Source organism: Sus scrofa, chromosome 17, assembly GCF_054392235.1.
Source record: "Sus scrofa isolate SSC_HxYL_T2T_F1_AM1 chromosome 17, Sscrofa_HxYL_maternal_Yorkshire_Landrace_v2.0, whole genome shotgun sequence".
Taxonomy (NCBI): Eukaryota; Metazoa; Chordata; class Mammalia; order Artiodactyla; family Suidae; genus Sus; species Sus scrofa.
In genome coordinates, this window is record NC_139399.1 from 50843262 (window position 1) to 50860416 (window position 17155).

The window sequence follows — 17155 nt, forward strand, 5'->3', positions numbered from 1 at the left end:
CAAAAGCAATTTCAAAACGTAAAAGTGAAGTTTTAAAGTACCCAGCACATAATAGATGCTCGGTGACTGGCATTTATTATCACTATGGTGATTACAAATGACTGAGGAATCTCCTCTCTCCATAGGAGATGCACCAGTGTCTTCCCTCTTAACCCACTTGTTCATGAAATTCTATCCTTGAACACACTCAACCTGTCAGCCTAGCTTCCCTTGACCACAGCAGCCTGGAAAGGGACCCACAGGATGGCGACTCCCATGTCACTAGCAAAGCTGTTCTCCTTGAAGTGGGAGTAACCTCTCGTCATTGGTCTTACCCCTCTCTTACTAGATTTCAGAAACATGGCATCACTCATTCAGCCATAGCCCTCTTACTTACGCCCTGTTGGTGACCATGATTTCACCACCTAGGACATTACTGGAAGATGTTTAGGAGATGCAGCTGTGCAGGGCATATACTTCTCTCATATCACCCAGGGCAGAACCCAGGGAACTCAATTCTAACCTTCGTGATCAGAAGAAGGGGCTCGCTACCCTTTCAGGCAGGAGTGGTCTTTAGTCTCACTACCTATTCTCGGGTCCGGCTCCCTGTGTCTAGTGCACAGACACTCATCCCAATGTTTTCTTCAGCTTTTCTCCCCAAATGGAACCCTAGGCAGCCTATCCTGTTAGGTTACGCTAATTTTTTTTTCTTTTTATGGCCACACTTGCAGCATATGGAAATTCCCAGGCTAGGAGCTGCAGGCCTAGGCCACAGCCATAGCAATGCCAGATCTGAGCCACAACTGCAGGCTACATTGCAACTTGCAGCAACTCAGGATTCTTAACCCACTGAACAAGACCAGAAATAGAACCTGCATCTTCACAAAGACTATGTCAGGTTCTTAACCCACTGAGCCACAATGGGAACTCCCAGGTTGTGCTATCTTAAATGAGAAGTTAAACTCCCCACTGTTATTCATGCATTTATTCAACAAACCAGTTATGGAGGGTCTACACTATGCCAGATACAGTTCCAGGCTCTAAAGGAATGAATAATGAAAGGGGAAGTAAAAGATGCCATCCCTACCCTCACAGGAGAGGCAGACATTAATCAAATAAATAATCAACGAATGTGTGAACATGCTATGGAGGAGATGGACATGGTGCTATTAAAGGAAATAATATAGGTTGGAGTTCCCGTCGTGGTGCAGTGGTTAATGAATCCGACAAGGAACCATGAGGTTGTGGGTTCGATCCCTGGCCTCTCTCAGTGGGTTGGGGATCCAGCATTGCCATGAGCTGTGGTGTAGGTCACAGACGCAGCTCAGATCCCGTGTTGCTGTGGCTCTGGCGTGGGCCAGCGGCTACAGCTCCAATTCGACCCCTAGACTGGGAAACTCCATATGCTGCAGCAGCGGCCCTAGAAAAGGTAAAAAGGGGGAGTTCCCGTCGTGGCGCAATGGTTAACGAATCCGACTAGGAACCATGAGGTTGCCGGTTCAGTCCCTGCCCTTGCTCAGTGGGTTAACGATCCGGCGTTGCCGTGAGCTGTGGTGTAGGTTGCAGACGTGGCTCGGATCCCACGTTGCTGTGGCTCTGGCCTAGGCCGGTGGCTGCAGCTCTGATTCGACCCCTAGCCTGGGAACCTCCATATGCCGCGGGAGCGGCCCAAAGAAATAGCAAAAATACCAAAAAAACAAACAAACAAACAAACAAAAAACAACAACAACAAAAAAGAAAAGGTAAAAAGACCCCCCAAAAATAAATAAATAAAAATAAAAACAATAAAAAAAATAATACAGGGAATCGGTCTGGTCCAGGATGTCAAAGAAGCATGTCCAAGGCAGTGATTCTTGAGCATCAACCTAAAATATGAAGAACATGAACTAGATGAAGTGAAGGCAAGGAGGAAGGTGAGAGATTATTCCAGGTAAAAGAAATAGGTATTCAAAGGCCTAAGGCAAGAGGTTATATGGTGTGTGCAGTTGAATTGCCTAGGAAATAAGGAAGAGACTCAGGAGTCAAGCAGGCAACATCCATATTATATAAGACTTTGTAGGACCTCTTAAAGATTCTGGTCTTCTGCCCAATAGCAATGAGAAGCCACTGAAATGATGTAAGTGCTTGAAAGATGACATGATCAAATTTGCACTTTCACAACGATGTTTTGGGATCCTTTGCTAATTAGACATCAACCATCTTGAATTCCGAGACCAACCTCTCAGCTGGCTCTGAGACAGGGAACCAAGAGGAAGCATGAGTCAGGGGCTCCTATAATTGGATGCCTCTAATCTCTGCTGTCCTGTTGGTGATGACTTGAGTGCACCATGATTTCATCACTTTCCTTATCTTGGCTTCTGGTGCCAAAGAGCTTTCAGCATATCCAGCTTCTCTCTGCCTGGAAGGCAAGAAAATCGCCATCCTCCATACCTGCATCCTCCTTGCCTCAGAAAGGGATCAAAATATATTGCATTTGAGCCTCCTTAAAATTAATCTCTTATTACAAACTTTTATCATCGTTCTCGGTCACACAGCAGCATATGGAAGTTCCCCAGCCAAGGATCAAACACACACCACAGCAGTGACCCAAGCTGCTGCGGTGACAATAACCAGATCTTTAACCTGTGCACCACCAGAGAACTCCAAAAACTTTATATTTTGGATTGCAATTTCCCTTGTATTTATTGACAATAAAACAACATGCTGATAACTAAATCATATGACCCATGAAAAAGAGACCTCTTTTTTTGCACTGTTCTAGTTCCAACCTCCTGTCTAGTAGTTGCTCAATAAATATTTGTTATATAAGTGAACCTAAAAAAAAAAAAACTTACAAGCAGAAAGGTCACTCATCATGCAGCCTTCCTAAAGTAACTTTCCATTTGTTCTAGAAAGCCTTTGTATGAAGATAGGTATGTATATTAAATTAACATCTTGGCATGTAATAGTAATATATATATGATGTACACACGGTTTATAATATTTTCTTATTATAAATACATGAGTCAATATGTTAATTGACTGTTAATTAGCCACTTGGACCTTCCAGGTATGTATATTAATGGACACAAGATATCTAAACAACAGTATATAAAGAAACCTGTTTTTATGTTTAAAGCTTAATCCCACAATTTAACTGGGGCTTTTTTCTCTACACAGAGGCAAAGAAAATAAAACATATGTGCAAGCGAAGAAAGAAGAAAAGGACAGACTGAATTTTAGGAGTAATACCTAAACATTTAGATTTTACATTATTGAAAGCCTTGAGCTGGCTTGAAAAAAGGAAGGATACGTAGCACTTCTGGAAAACGCCTGAAGGAAGGCATTTTTAAAGACAATCTTAGGTAAAGGAGAACCTCTCAAGAGAAGGACTTGGATTCAAGGGCAGAATCCAAGGGAAGAACTATAAAAGTTGTAGGGATTCCCCCCACCCACTGGCTGCCTGCCCTCCTTTCCTTCCCAAGGACCCCCAACCTCTCTGGGACCTTGAACTCTTCACACACCACCCCGGCCTCTCCAGGGAAATGATGAGAGTTTCTGTTCAGAACCTCAATACAAATTTGACAGTTTGAGAAAGGGGATCATGGAGTTCCCATCATGGATCAGCAGTAACGAACCCCACTGGTATCCATGAGGATTATGGTTCGATCCCTGGCCTTGCTCAGTGGGTTAAGGATCCGGCATTGCCATGAGCTGCAGTGTAGGTCTCAGGCGTGACTTGAATCCCACATTGCTTTGGCTATGGGCAGAGGCCAGTAGGTGCAGCTCTGCTTCCACCTCTGGCCTGGGAATTTCCATATGCGTCAGGTGTTGCACTAAAAATACAACAACAAAAAGTTCCAGTGACCTCAACAAGGTTCATCTCCACTTAAAAAAAAAAAAAAAGGAAGGTGATCAAGACTACCTCCTCCACCCACACCATGCATCTCCCACCCACATAAGCATAGACTGACTTCATGGTTTGTGAGGGAGGTGAGCTCAAGTTCCAAAGTCTAGTGATAACTAAAGTAGGACCCCAAGGAGGAGGTGTCCTGGCCACCAGCGGTGTGGGGAACTACACCCTAGTTAGGAGTCCTCAAAGGCCATGCCCCTGGTTTGGAGATTAGGATTCACGGGGGCCAATGACTGTCGCAATTCCATATGTCTTTGTAGTTCCAGGGCTTTGAATGTCTTAGCTTCCCCGCAGGACAGATAATGTGAATAGTTCTCAACAATTATTGAATGAATGAATGAGTGAATTATATTGTTTCCTTATTTACTATAAGCACAAATTCCCTCTTCCTTGGAGACATCAAGATGCTGCAGTTTTAGAGGTCAAGCAACCCCATGAATCCCAGTTTTGGTGGCTTTCATCTCTCTGAAACTTCTTCCTCATCTGAATAAAGAGGATTAGAATGCATCTCACAGTGTGAATACTGGAAGGGCTAATTTATCAAAACTACATGACACACAGAGGGAGAGACTCAGTGGATACTGGTTTCCTATCTGATTTTCCAAGGTTCCAATGCTTGGGACCACTGAGCCAAGGCCAGTGATATGGGGTCGAATGCCCATTTCTGACCAAGAGAAGCCCTCAAGACCACAAGTTCTGAAAGCCAACTGTTTCCAGTTGAATATGGCTCCATCCCTTACTGCTGTGTGACCTTGGGTAGGTTACTTCACCTCTCTGAACATCTATTTCTACATCTAAAAGATGAGGCTTATGATAACTTTGAAGGGATTTTGTGATCATGCATAGAGTTTAGAACACTCTCTGGGCTTAGAACTGTTCAGTAAGTATTAACTATCATGTCATGTGTAGAAATCTCTACTTGAAATCTAAACTCTTCAAGCCAGAACTAAAATTTCTCTCTCTCAAGCCTACAATCAGTTCTTTCTCATCTTGCCTGACTCCCTAGGCATCCTCTAGGGTTTGGGTTGATGATGGTTTGCTCTCCTTTGCCCCATGCCACCCACCACCCCACCTCCCCAGACCCCAGAGACCTTGGAGCAGGCCCACAGTTTGGAGTACATGGCACTGGGGCATGCCCTCTGTAGCCCAGGAAGGCTTGAATGTTCTCTAAAGCTGCTTCCAGCCACACACTCTGCTCCCCATTCAAAGAACTCCACTGAGCCATTTGAGGTTCATGGGGATGGAATTCATAACGTCAGCTCCAGGACAGTACCTAAAACTTCAACCCTCTCCCTTCCATTTTCCTATGTGCTGCCTTTTATTTTATTTTATTTTTTTAAATTTTTTTTATTTTTTTATTTTTTTGGTCTGTTTAGTGCTGCACTTTCAGCATATAGAAGTTCCCAGAAGTTCCCAGGCTAGGGGTCGAATTTGAGCTGTAGCTGCTGACCTACATCACAGCCACAGCAATACCGGATCTGAGCCAGGTCTGCAACCTCCACCGCAGTTCACGGCAATATCGGATCCTTTAACCCACTGAGTGAGGCCAGGGATGGAAACCCACATCCTCATGGATACCAGTTGTGTTCATTACTCTGCTGAGCCACAACGGGAACTTCTTTTTATGTGTTTCTTTTTAGGTGAATGTGTTATGAGGAGACATTAGGTTTATGAAGTAAGAGGCAGAAATGCTTGCAAATTTTATTACTCCTCCCAGTCCTGTAAACAATTCCCTTCAATCCTTGTTTAAAGTAATAAAATCTGGAGGGAGGTGAGCCCTGGGACCCCAGAGTGAGGGGGGGGCGGGTCTCTGTTCCCAGCCCCAGGCTGAAACCCAGGGGGAGTCATGGCAGCTCCCTCTCCGAGAGCTCCATCCTGCAGGAGGGGAGTTAGGGGGGAATCCACAGAGCTAAAACTGCTAGGGGCCCAGAAAGTATGAGCCCCCCTTGTAGGCAAAACTAGAGCGCAGTGATCTCAGGGAGGCTGAACGTGCCCCCGCAAGTTCATATACTCATGCTTAATATTATCTGTGTAACAAAATACGTGATTTTTTTTCTTTTTACTTTCTTTCCTTCTTTATATCCTTCCCGTCTTCTTTTCTTTCTTTCTTTCTTTTTTTAAGGGCCACATCTGCAGAATATGGGAGTTCCCTGGCTAGGGGTCAAATCGAAGCTGCAGCCACCAGCCTACACCACAGCCACAGCAAGGTCAGAGCCGAGCCACATCTGCAATCTAAACCAAAGCTTGCAGCAAGGCTGGATCCTTAACCCACTGAGCAAGGCCAGGGATTGAACCCTCATCCTCTCTGACACTATGCTGGGTACTTAACCTGCTGAGCCACAGTGGGAACTCCGTTTTTTACACTATTTTTGAGTTTTGATTTTTGCTTTATTTTTCAGTTGGGTGGAGCATGTATGTCGCTTTTCCGGAAAGAGTGCATCAGTGACCTATTACAGAATCCCCTGCGGTTCTGTTAACGTGCTCCACAAATGCAAATTTAACAGATTAGAGGTAAGAAATGTAATTCCGCCAAGGGTCACATAAGAAATCCCTGCCAACCAGGAGCCCAGACTCTTTAACTTCAGCTACAGGTCCTGTTTTCTCTTTGTGCACATACGACTTTGGACCCAGGTGGGTGTGAGTCTTTGTATTCCTCCTTGCACTTTATCCATTAAAATACAGGTAAGATTAAATTATTATTTTAAGCTTAAGGCCATATACTAAGTATATGTCAAAATCATTTTTTGGAAAAGTTAATATTTAAAGTTACTAATAAAATCAACAATAATTCTATATTAATACTCAGTATTTACAATTCCAGAGCCTGCTGACAAAAACTGCAGAGTGGAAGAGAAAAATGGGAGGATGGTAGAGAATAAAGTAAAAGTATGCTAAAAATCCTTAATTCAAACAGGAAGAGCTAAATTTAATTCAGGGAACATAAATGGTAAAAAGAAAAAAAAAATTTTAAGAGAAAAAGAAGAAAAGAAAGGCATCAAAAACATACAATAAAAGGCAAGAGAAATCAAGATGAGAGAAGAGTGGATTTAACAGTTATAATTTTATATGTAACTCTGAGTTTAAAATATATAGAAACAGGGACCTAATCAAACTTATAAACTTTTGCATAGCAAAAGAAACCATAAACAAAGCAAAAAGACAACCTACCGACTGGTGGAAAACATTTGCAAATGATGCATTCGACAAGGGCTTAATTTCCAAAATAGGCAAACAGCTCATACAACTCAGTTACAAAAATAAAACTAACCCAATCTTTTCAAAAAGTGGGGAGATCTAAACTGACATCTCTCCAGAGAAGACATACAGATGGCCAATAAATATATTAAAAAATGCTCAGTCTCTCTAATGATTAGAAAAATGCAGATCAAAACAGCAGTGAGGTACCACCTCACATGAATCAGAATGGCCATCATTAAAAAGTCTACAAATAAGAAATGCCAGAGAAGGTGTGGAGAAAAGGGAACCCTCCTGCACTGTTGGTGGGAATGTCAATTTGTACAACCACTACAGAAAACAATATGGGTGGTCCTTTAAAAACCAAACTATATAGTTCTTGTCATCTTGTACTACAACACTTAACCTGGTTTTTTTTCCATCACTAATTTGGGAGCATCTAGAAGGTAAGTCATTCCATCCTTTATCTCGAACCTACATCACAGCACCTAGCACATAGTTGGTATAAGGATGTACAGGAGGAAGATGGAAAGAAGGATAAAAGGAAGAAAGGGAGGGATGGAGGTGAGGATAGAGGGAGGGAGGGAGGGCAGGATACATTTTCTTTCCTCAGATGTAATCAAACTGCCTAATTATCCCTCAATATCAACCCCAGCCCACTCTTTGGAGCACAAAATTTTCCAACTGTCACCCAGAGGAAGATCTAAGCTTCCCCCCTTCTGATTCCTAAGAAGGAAACAGCTTTGCAAAACAGCCACTAGCCCCTGGAACTTCCAGTCAGACCAGTCAGGAAGGCAGGACGAGGTTATTAATGAAAAGGCATCTCTTAATCCCAGTTAGAATGGTAAATCCCAAGTTTAGCTTCGAACACTTCCTGAGAATAAACAATTCTGAGTCTGTTTCCTCATTCAGCGCAGGGGGAGCCTGGGGAACTCTCTTTGTCCATAACATCTATCATTTCATTGTGAACCAAGTATTAAGAAAGGGCTCCAGGAATTCCCCTTGTGGCTTAGCAGAAACGAACCCGACTTGTATCCATGAGGATGCGGGTTTGATCCCCGGCCTCGCTCAGTGGGTTAAGGACCTGGAGTTGCCATGAGCTATGGTGTTGGTCACAAACATGGCTCGGATCTGGCATTGCTGTGGCTGTGGTGTAGGCTGGCAGCTACAGCTCTGATTGGACCCTTAGCCAGGAAACTTCTATATGCCACGGGTGAAGCCCTTAAAAAAAAAAAAAAAAAGAAAGAAAAGAAAAGCCTCCATAAACATAAAGTACTTGAAAATTTACCTACTGAGTTCTTACCCCTTTCAAAGTGTACTGGAATCTCTTCAAGAATCGTTTTGCTGTCATAGCCAACTCGATATCTTTTGGTAGTGATTCATCCAAGAAAGTGCTCATTATGTTAATATGCATCATTAATGCGAACTCCCCTTCTTCATGAATATGTAAACCCAGGCTAGAAGAAGCTCAGAGGCCAAGGAACTGGTTCAAGTTAAACAAAACAAAACAGAAAACAGTAGCTGGCCCAGCTGGTTTAACCAGCTTTTCTGATACACAATAGATACAGCCACTAAGCTGTTATTTCCATTGTCCTGTTCAAGTTCCTCCAGGTTGTGTGTGCCAGTATGTGCGCATGGCGACTGCCGCTTGGAATAGAGAAGGAAATGAAAACCACTAATTATTGAGTAGCCGCTGGATTCTTTCCCTGGTTCGACAAATATTGATGGAACGGGGTGCCAGGCACTGGCCCAGCCCCTGAGGTTACAGATGAAGGAGACAAACTTGGCATGTGTAATCCGTTGCAGGAATGGGCCCGAGAGAAGTAATAAAAAGCAAATAAATAATGTAATTACAGAGTGTAATAAACTCTAGTAAGGAAGGAAACGTGCTGTAGTACCTTGTAAAGGAGAGATACGTATGTAGGAAGGACAGGAAAGATTTCTCTGAGAAGGAGATTCTTAATGCACGAACTCAAGGGTGAGAAGATGTTGATTAGGCAAAGGAGAGAAGCATTTCGAGAAAAGGAAAACAGCAGGAGCAAAGGCCTTCAGGTGGAAAAGAACTCAGCACATTCAAAGAACAGAAAGGAGGCCTGTGTGACTACAGGAGTGACAACAATGAGGCTGGGAGACAAGAGAGAAGGCAGATAAAGAATTGAGATTTTTAACGTTAAATGCAGAGAGAAGCCATTGGTGTATTTGAAGCCACACAGAGACAGGAGCTGACCAGTAAAAGTTTTCCTCTGAGTATTGAGTGGAGAACAGAAGACAGGGACTGGGCACGGAGCACAGTTAGTTGAACTGCTGCATGGAATTCCTTTCATCAGAGTTTGGACTCAGAGGCAGCAAGCATGTTCACTAAATCGGAGTTGTTAAGGGTGGATCCATTTGCCCCTAGGAAACATTTGCTGTCTTCATGCCTTTCTCAGACGTTGAGCTGTGAAATCTTGAACACATTGCATCACCTCTCAGAACCTCAGTGTCTTCATGTGCAAAAGCAGTTTAGCTGAATCTCCCAGAGTATCCAGTAAATGTTAGACGCCTTGGTTTCTTGGAAAGGAAAATGACTCACATCTGCTGGAAATAGACCAGGTGGCTCCAGGCAGTTCCCTGGGCCGGTGACAGCCACGCTTGGGTGGAGCTTGAAAGGGGCAAGGGTGGAGACCCAGAGCAGCCTGGGTACCTGATTATGTAGTGCAAAGTCCCACGTCCCAGGCTGCAAACCTTAAGCTCAGGAATGTGGCTTAGGTGGAGCCTGCTAGTGATGGAAAGAGCAGAGAAAAAAGCAGGAGGCCCTGGAAGAAAAAAATACAGATGAGTATTTCAATAACCATAAGGTGGGGAAACATTGCTAAATTGAAAAATGAAGGCAGAAAAGCAATGATTGATAGAATTCATTTTGTGAAAAATCCAAGGTTATCCTAAAAATCAAAAACAAAATCATGAGTAAACCAATCAAAAATGGGCAAAAGACATGAACCGGCATTTCACATAAGAAGCGTGACTAGTCCGTAAACTTTCAGCAAGATTTTAATCAGTATTGAAGATCAGAAAAACGCAAGTCAAGGCAACTGCAATCTATAATTTTATGTATATTCAGTTGGACAAAACAATGAAAGTTTACAATACTAAGTTTTGAAGTGGATTTGGGAATACAGGAACTCTTTCATACTTTTTGGTAGGGTATAACATGGCGTTATCCTTTTGGGAAAGAATTAAGTAGTGTCTTCTAAAAATAAATATTTATATGTTCTCTGGTCCAGCAATTCCACACATAGTTGTAATTATACATGTAGAATCAGAACACACAGCCAAGGATAGTCAAGGCTACATTGTTCTCAATAGCAAAGCTTGGAAACCATTCAAATACCCATCAATGAGAAAGTGAATCAGCAAAAATGGTATACTTACACAATGTAATAGCATAGCGTAAACAAAATGAAGGCAGCATCATGACATGACATGCAACCATATGGATACATTCTAGTAAAATTATATTAAATGAAAAAGAAGTACCAAAAGATTACGCGACTGAAAAGGTTTTTTTGTGGGCATGGGAGATGGTAACATGAGTATGTATAGAAAGAAAAAATTTTTCTCCATCAAACATTTATTTTTTTTTTAATTTTCCCACTGTACAGGAAGGGGATCAAGTTATCCTTACATGTATACATCACAATTACATTTTTTCCCCACCCTTTGTTCTGTTGCAACATGAGTACCTAGACAAAGTTCTCAATGCTACTCAGCAGGATCTCCTTGTAAATCTATTCTAAGTTGTGTCTGATAAGCCCAAGCTCCCGATCCCTCTCACTCCCTCCCCCTCCCACACAAGTCTTTTCTCCAAGTCCATGATTTTCTTTTCTGAGATGTTCATTCGTGCTGGATATTAGATTCCAGTTATAAGTGATATCACATGGTATTTGTCTTTGTCTTTCTGACTCATTTCACTCAGTATGAGAGTCTCTAGTTCCATCCATGTTGCTGCAAATGGCATTATGTCATTCTTTTTTATGGCTGAATAGTATTCCATTGTGTATATTCAAACATTTATTGAACTATATGCCTATACTTTGTCTATATAGGTATATAGTATGTATATCATATGTATATCATAAATATATAGTATGTATAATGTATGTATATCATAAATCAATAATAATTGCCTTTAAAGGGATTACATTCCCTGGGTATGAAATTAAAAACCATAACATTTTAAAAATCTATCTTTCAATACTACTACTCTGTTTTTATTTAGTCAAACTAAATAGAAAGAGAATCAGGATGCTGAAGACCTCAGAATAGAGGAATTATGGAAAGGATTAGGAGAGACCACTGTATTCATAGCTGAGGTTTTGCCAAGGGACTAACTGAATTGGGGGAGGTAGTTCACAGATGTTTATTGCATGACTAAACATAACTAACGGGAAAATAACAAATACAAACAAAACAACTAGATAAAAGGGGGCGGCATTAGTTCATCATATGTGTCAACCTGACCGGCCCATGGGGCACCCAGATATTTGGTTAAACATTATTTCTGGTGAGGGATTTCAGAATAAGATTAACATTTGAATTCATAGACTGAGTAAAGCAGACTGTCCTCTCCATTATGGCTAAGCCGCATTCCATCTATTGAAGGCTGAGTAGAATAAGAGGCTGAAAAAGGAAAAAAAAAAAAAAATTTTCTGTCTGCTTTACTGTGCTTGAACTGGCACATTAGTCTTGTCCAGTCTTCAGACTCAGTTCTCCTGGGTCATCAGCTCGCCAACCACAGATCCGGGGGACTTCTCAGCTTCCATAAAAGTGTGAGCTAATTCCTTATAATACATCTCTTTATCTATAAGAGCCAGAGAGAGTAATATATACCCTATTGGTTCTGTTTCTCTGAAGAATCCAGACTAATACAGAGGTCAGGTATGGATGATAAAAACAATGTGTCGGAACCAAGGATAATGATTAATAAATTCTGTACACCTAAGATCTGAAATAAAAAGGAAAAAAGAAAAAAAGACACATTTTCCTATGAGAAACAAAAGCAGAATGAAAATTTGAAAACAAATGACAAACTTGGAAGAAACATTTTCTTTTTTTTTAATAAATTTTTTTGTAATTTTTTTATTTTTTTGTCTTTTCAGGGCCACACCACAGCACGTGGAAGTTCCCAGGCTAGGGGTCAAATTGATCTATAGCTGCTGGCCCAAGCCGCAGCCACAGCAACACGGGATCCTTCCACGTCTGCAACCTACACCACAGCTCATGGCAACACTGGATCCTTAACTCACTGAGCGAGGCCAGGGATCCAACCAGCATCCTCATGGATGCTAGTCAGATTTGTTCACCTCTGAGCCATGACAGGAACTCCCTCGGAAGAAATATTTTCATGTTTATATGCGTAATAAAACAGCAGTTAATACTTTTAACATCTATTGAAGAATTCCAAATCAAAAAGGAAAAAGCAAATATTTCAACTGATAAAACTTGTAAAACAGCTGATGGGTTTTTTTTAAGTTTTGTTGAATTATAGTTGATTACAATGTTATGAATCTCTGTACAACAAAGTGATTCAATTATACATAGACACATATCCATTTTTTTCAGATTATTTTCTCATATAGGTTATTACAGAATATTGGATTGAGTTCCCTGTGCTCTATGGCAGGGTCCTGTTGACACTGATGGTATTTTTTTTTAATAAAATACAAAAGGCAGAGTTCCTGCTGTGGCTCAGTACATTAAGAACCTGACTAGTCTCTGTGAGGATTCAGGTTTGCTCCCTGGCCTTGCCCAGCAGGTTAAGGATCCAGTGTTCACAAGCTGCGGTATAGGTTACTGATGCAGCTCAGATCTGGCAATGTTGTGGCTGTGGAATAGTCTGTAGCTACAGCTCCAGTTCAACCTCCAGCCTGGGAACTTACATGTGCCACAGCTCTCTTTCTCTCTATGGGTGTGTGTGTGTGTGTGTTTGTGTGTGTGTGTGTATGTCAAAATGTTAAGTCTTACTTGGAAACAAACAAAAAAAATACCTTTTCCACATATGTCTAAAGGAAGATTGGGAGCCAGTTTTCTCACTCTGATGGATGTTTGCAAATATAAAAATGGGAGTGGAATGGACTGGGAGTTTGGATTTAGTAGATGCAAACTGTTACATTTAAAATGGGTAAGCAATGAGGTCCTGCTGTACAGCACAGGGAACTATATCCAATCTCTTGGGATAGAACATAATGGAGGATAATGTGAGAAAAAGAATGTATACATGTATATGTGTGTGTGTGTGTGTGTGTGTGTGTGTGTGTGTGTGTGTATGAATATGTATATATATAATGACTGGGTCACTTTGTTGTACAACAGAAATTGGCACAACTTTGTAAACAAACTATACTGTCATAAAAAAATTAAAAATAAAAAAATGGAAAGGGTAGTATATTTACATTGAGAAGACTAGAAGTAGTGACATACCCATAGCTTTCAGATCTTGGTTTATAAATACCATGTTCCCCTCAAAAGAGCGAGGACTCCTCAGGGGGAAAAAAAGAAAAAATCAAGTTCCAAAGACAGTGCAGGGAAAAAAAGAAAATAAGGCTGGAGTATCATGCTGCATCAGAAAAGAAGAAAGCATGCAAAGAATGATAGGGACGTATCACAAGAACACAGAAGCCAACCAGAAGCAACTCTCATCAGTAATATTTGCAACACTTTGAGCATTGAAATTGGATTGTAACCCAGTAAATAAGAGTCTATGAGTCTGTGATAATGTAAATAAATGCATGTGTACGTACATACATTCATACATACTTAGAGATGAGAGAGCTCTTCCTTACAGAAGTTAGTCACCAACTAACACGTGTAAAACGAATCATGGAAAGTAGAAAATCAACAAGTGTTGCCACAACTAGAGTCTGAATGTTTGCTATGAAGCAGAGTATCTGCATAGTCTCAAAATATTTACCAACAAAGAGAGTACAAATGAAAAACCAGTAACTTTATGGTTGAGAAACCAGGCAGGCGTTCCTTAACCAAATGATCAAAGTTAAAATCTCTAAAAATGAACAAATGAATATCACGTTGTGCTGATGTGCTGTTCCCAAGAAGGACACAGTATTAATCCTTTAGTTTTTCCACTAAAAATGCATAACCTGAGTCTAATCATGAAGAAATATCAGAGAAACCCAACTTGACAGGCATTCTACAAAATAAGTGGCTTGTGCTCTACATAATATCAAGATCAAAAAACATCAAGAGAAGCAAAGAAATTGCTCCAGATTAAAGACAACTAAAGAGATGTGACAACAAATACAGTACTTGATATAGGATTAAATCTTGGACTGGGAAAAACTAAAGAGCTGAAAAGAATATGATTAGACAATTGATGAACTATGTATAGAGGCTGTGGATAAGCTAATAGCATTGTATCAATATCAAATTTCCTAATTTTTGATAATCTCACTATGGTTATATATAAAAACATATTTTTTCTTATGAAATACACCCTGGATTGTTTAGTAAAGGGGCACAGTATCTCCAAACTAACTCTTCTACAAATCGGGCAGGGGAGAGAATCATATATAGAAACGGAGATAGAGATAGAAATGGAAATATGTATGTAGAAAGAGAGAGACACGTGTGGAATGCTTACACACACATACCTGTGAAATGAAGGTGAAAAAATGGGAAAAAAATTGGTGAATCTCTGTAAAAGATTAGAGGGGTTTCTTATACTATTATCACAAAATTAAAAAGCTACTTTATAATATATACATGTACATATGTACAAATGACTATCAAAGTAGGTAAGAATTTAAGGAAGCAGGTACTAAAATATACTGAGAGTGGGAGCATATAAGTTGGTTTTAATTTTGTGAGTGTGGAAAATTTGGCTATATGTATCAGAACCTTATTTTTGCATATAATTTTGACCTCACAATACAGAAATATAAACACAGATGCACATAAATCCAGAGCTATAATTATCATTATATGGGATATCTGGGAAAAAATCTAAAGGGCTGTAATAGGAAACCAATTGAACAAATGGTAGAACATCCATGCCATGAAATAAAGGCACAATCCATAGATGTGCTAGTGAAGAAGACTATTTTACTACATGAATTTTTTTTTCCTGCACTAAATTAAGTGGAAAAAACCTAGTAACTACAATAACAATAACAAAGAATGTATAATTTAGCCAATTTTTTCAAAGAAAAATTATATGTTATGATAGATTACATTCTTGGCCTCAATTCTTGACTATTTTCTGATTCTACTCCGTTGGCCCCCAGACCTTGGACTCAGTCATGTGACTTGTTTGGACCAGTAGAAGAGGGTGACGGGTGTGAGCCAGTGTTAACTTAGGTCATCAAAGTCCTGATGCCTTTGCACTTGTTCTGCCGCATTTGTGTTTCTCCTCACCTCTGTGAGGAGAATAGATCTGGGCTGACAACATTTGTTCCCAGGAGGAGAATGAGAGCCACCCAGGGCAGAGCAGAGCTGCCCAGCCAAATTCAGCCTAGGTCAGCTGACCCCCAGCTGCTCAGATTCATCAGTGATCGCTATGTTAAGGTCTGAGATTTGGGTGGCACATTTTTCTGGCAATAGCTAACTGATATATATCTGAAGCAAATACCTCAAGTATGCTAAGTGCTTACCTCTGGATTGCATTATTACAGCTAATTTTTATTTTCTTCTTATTTGGTTTATTTTCCAAATCATTAAAGTGTATGTGCATTACTCTTATAATAGGGGGAAAATGAGTTACCAAAAATAGAGAAGCAAAAAAAAAAAAAAAGACAAGAGTCAATAATGAGCTCAAGTTCAGGATCTCTAAAGATTCCCAGACAATGTTTCACTACACAAATACATATAGAGCTTCCACTTCCCGAATGCCCACGGTAACCCAGATGTTTGAATCTGCCCACCAACTCTTTTTTTGGTTATCATCTTTACCATCTACAAAGGAATAATGTGAGACAGGATTATTTTCCTTTTTACATTTGAGGAAACTGAGATCTGTCTAATCGAAGTAGCACACCTAAAGTTACTCAGCTATAAATTATTATTATAAATTATAGAGCTGAGATTCAAATACAGTTCAACCTGATGTGAATTCACCAACCTGGATCCCTGGTCCTGCCAGAATTCTGCTGCTAACCTTAGGACATTTATTTTAAGTTACATGGGGTCCTGAAGTTCTGCCATTGCTCTGTTACTGTGAACTTACTCATACTACACGCTCACCTCCCGTGAGGTGGGGGTGATCAACTAAAGGAAGCCACAAATTTCCTAGATCAAGTGAATGCAGTGGCAATGAGATTCTGGGCTTCTGCGGTGTCCTCAGGAGCCTTTGAGCATCCCTCTGGACCTTTTGGAACATTCTTGGAGCTCCGGCCATCCTGAAAAAGTCCAAGGAGCCGCTCGGAAAAGGTCCTCTTGAAGGGAACTGAGTTCCCCAGCTGCCCATGTGGAGCAAAGAGGAGCTAACGCACCAAGGCTCAGCAGAGTTGCTGATACGTGAGCAAAATGAATGACCGATGTTGTTTTAAGCCACTGAGTTTGGTGCTGTTTGCTATGCAGCCGTCAATCATGGGAATAGTGGGTATTCTTTCTTAAATGATAAAGGACGGAAAGAGGGAACAAGGAAGTATTTGCCACTTCATTCCTTGGAGAAAATTGCATAAGTGAATAATATTTTCTCAATGAGAAATGCACCCTGACTCTTGGACCTCTGAGATCCACTGGACAGAGAAGTGTGCAATTTTTGGCTCTGTATCAGGCTCTCTCAGAGCTGCTTTTCTCGTCCCCAGCAAAATCAGAATGGTAGAAAGACTGAATACCTAGTGAAGCCCTAAGCTTATCCAGGCCACTGCAAGAGCAATGTCTACAGGAAAGAGGCAGAAGTTTTATTTCTACACTTTCTTGTGTATTTATTTATCCTGTCAAAGCCATTTTCAAACTTGTCATTTTAACCCCAAGGAATTTTTCGTCCATTTTGGAATTCAATCACCATGTCCTTGAATGGTGAGGGTGATATAGGGCCAAGCAAGCTCCTCTAGAGCAGCATAAATCCATGGTCTCTGCCTCCAAGTAAGCTAG

At 40.8% G+C, this 17155-nt stretch overlaps 1 protein-coding gene across 1 annotated transcript in view; it reads left to right on the forward strand.

Moving 5' to 3' along the window:
• The window catches only part of LOC146395310 (uncharacterized), a 215436-nt gene extending 208600 nt beyond the window's left edge, over positions 1-6836 (forward strand). Inside the window, exons 8-9 of the transcript XR_014832348.1 lie at positions 3139-3323; positions 6271-6836. The gene's annotated coding sequence lies outside the window, so the exon portion shown is untranslated. The remainder of the gene's footprint in view (positions 1-3138; positions 3324-6270) is intronic.
• Positions 6837-17155: the final 10319 nt, after the last annotated feature.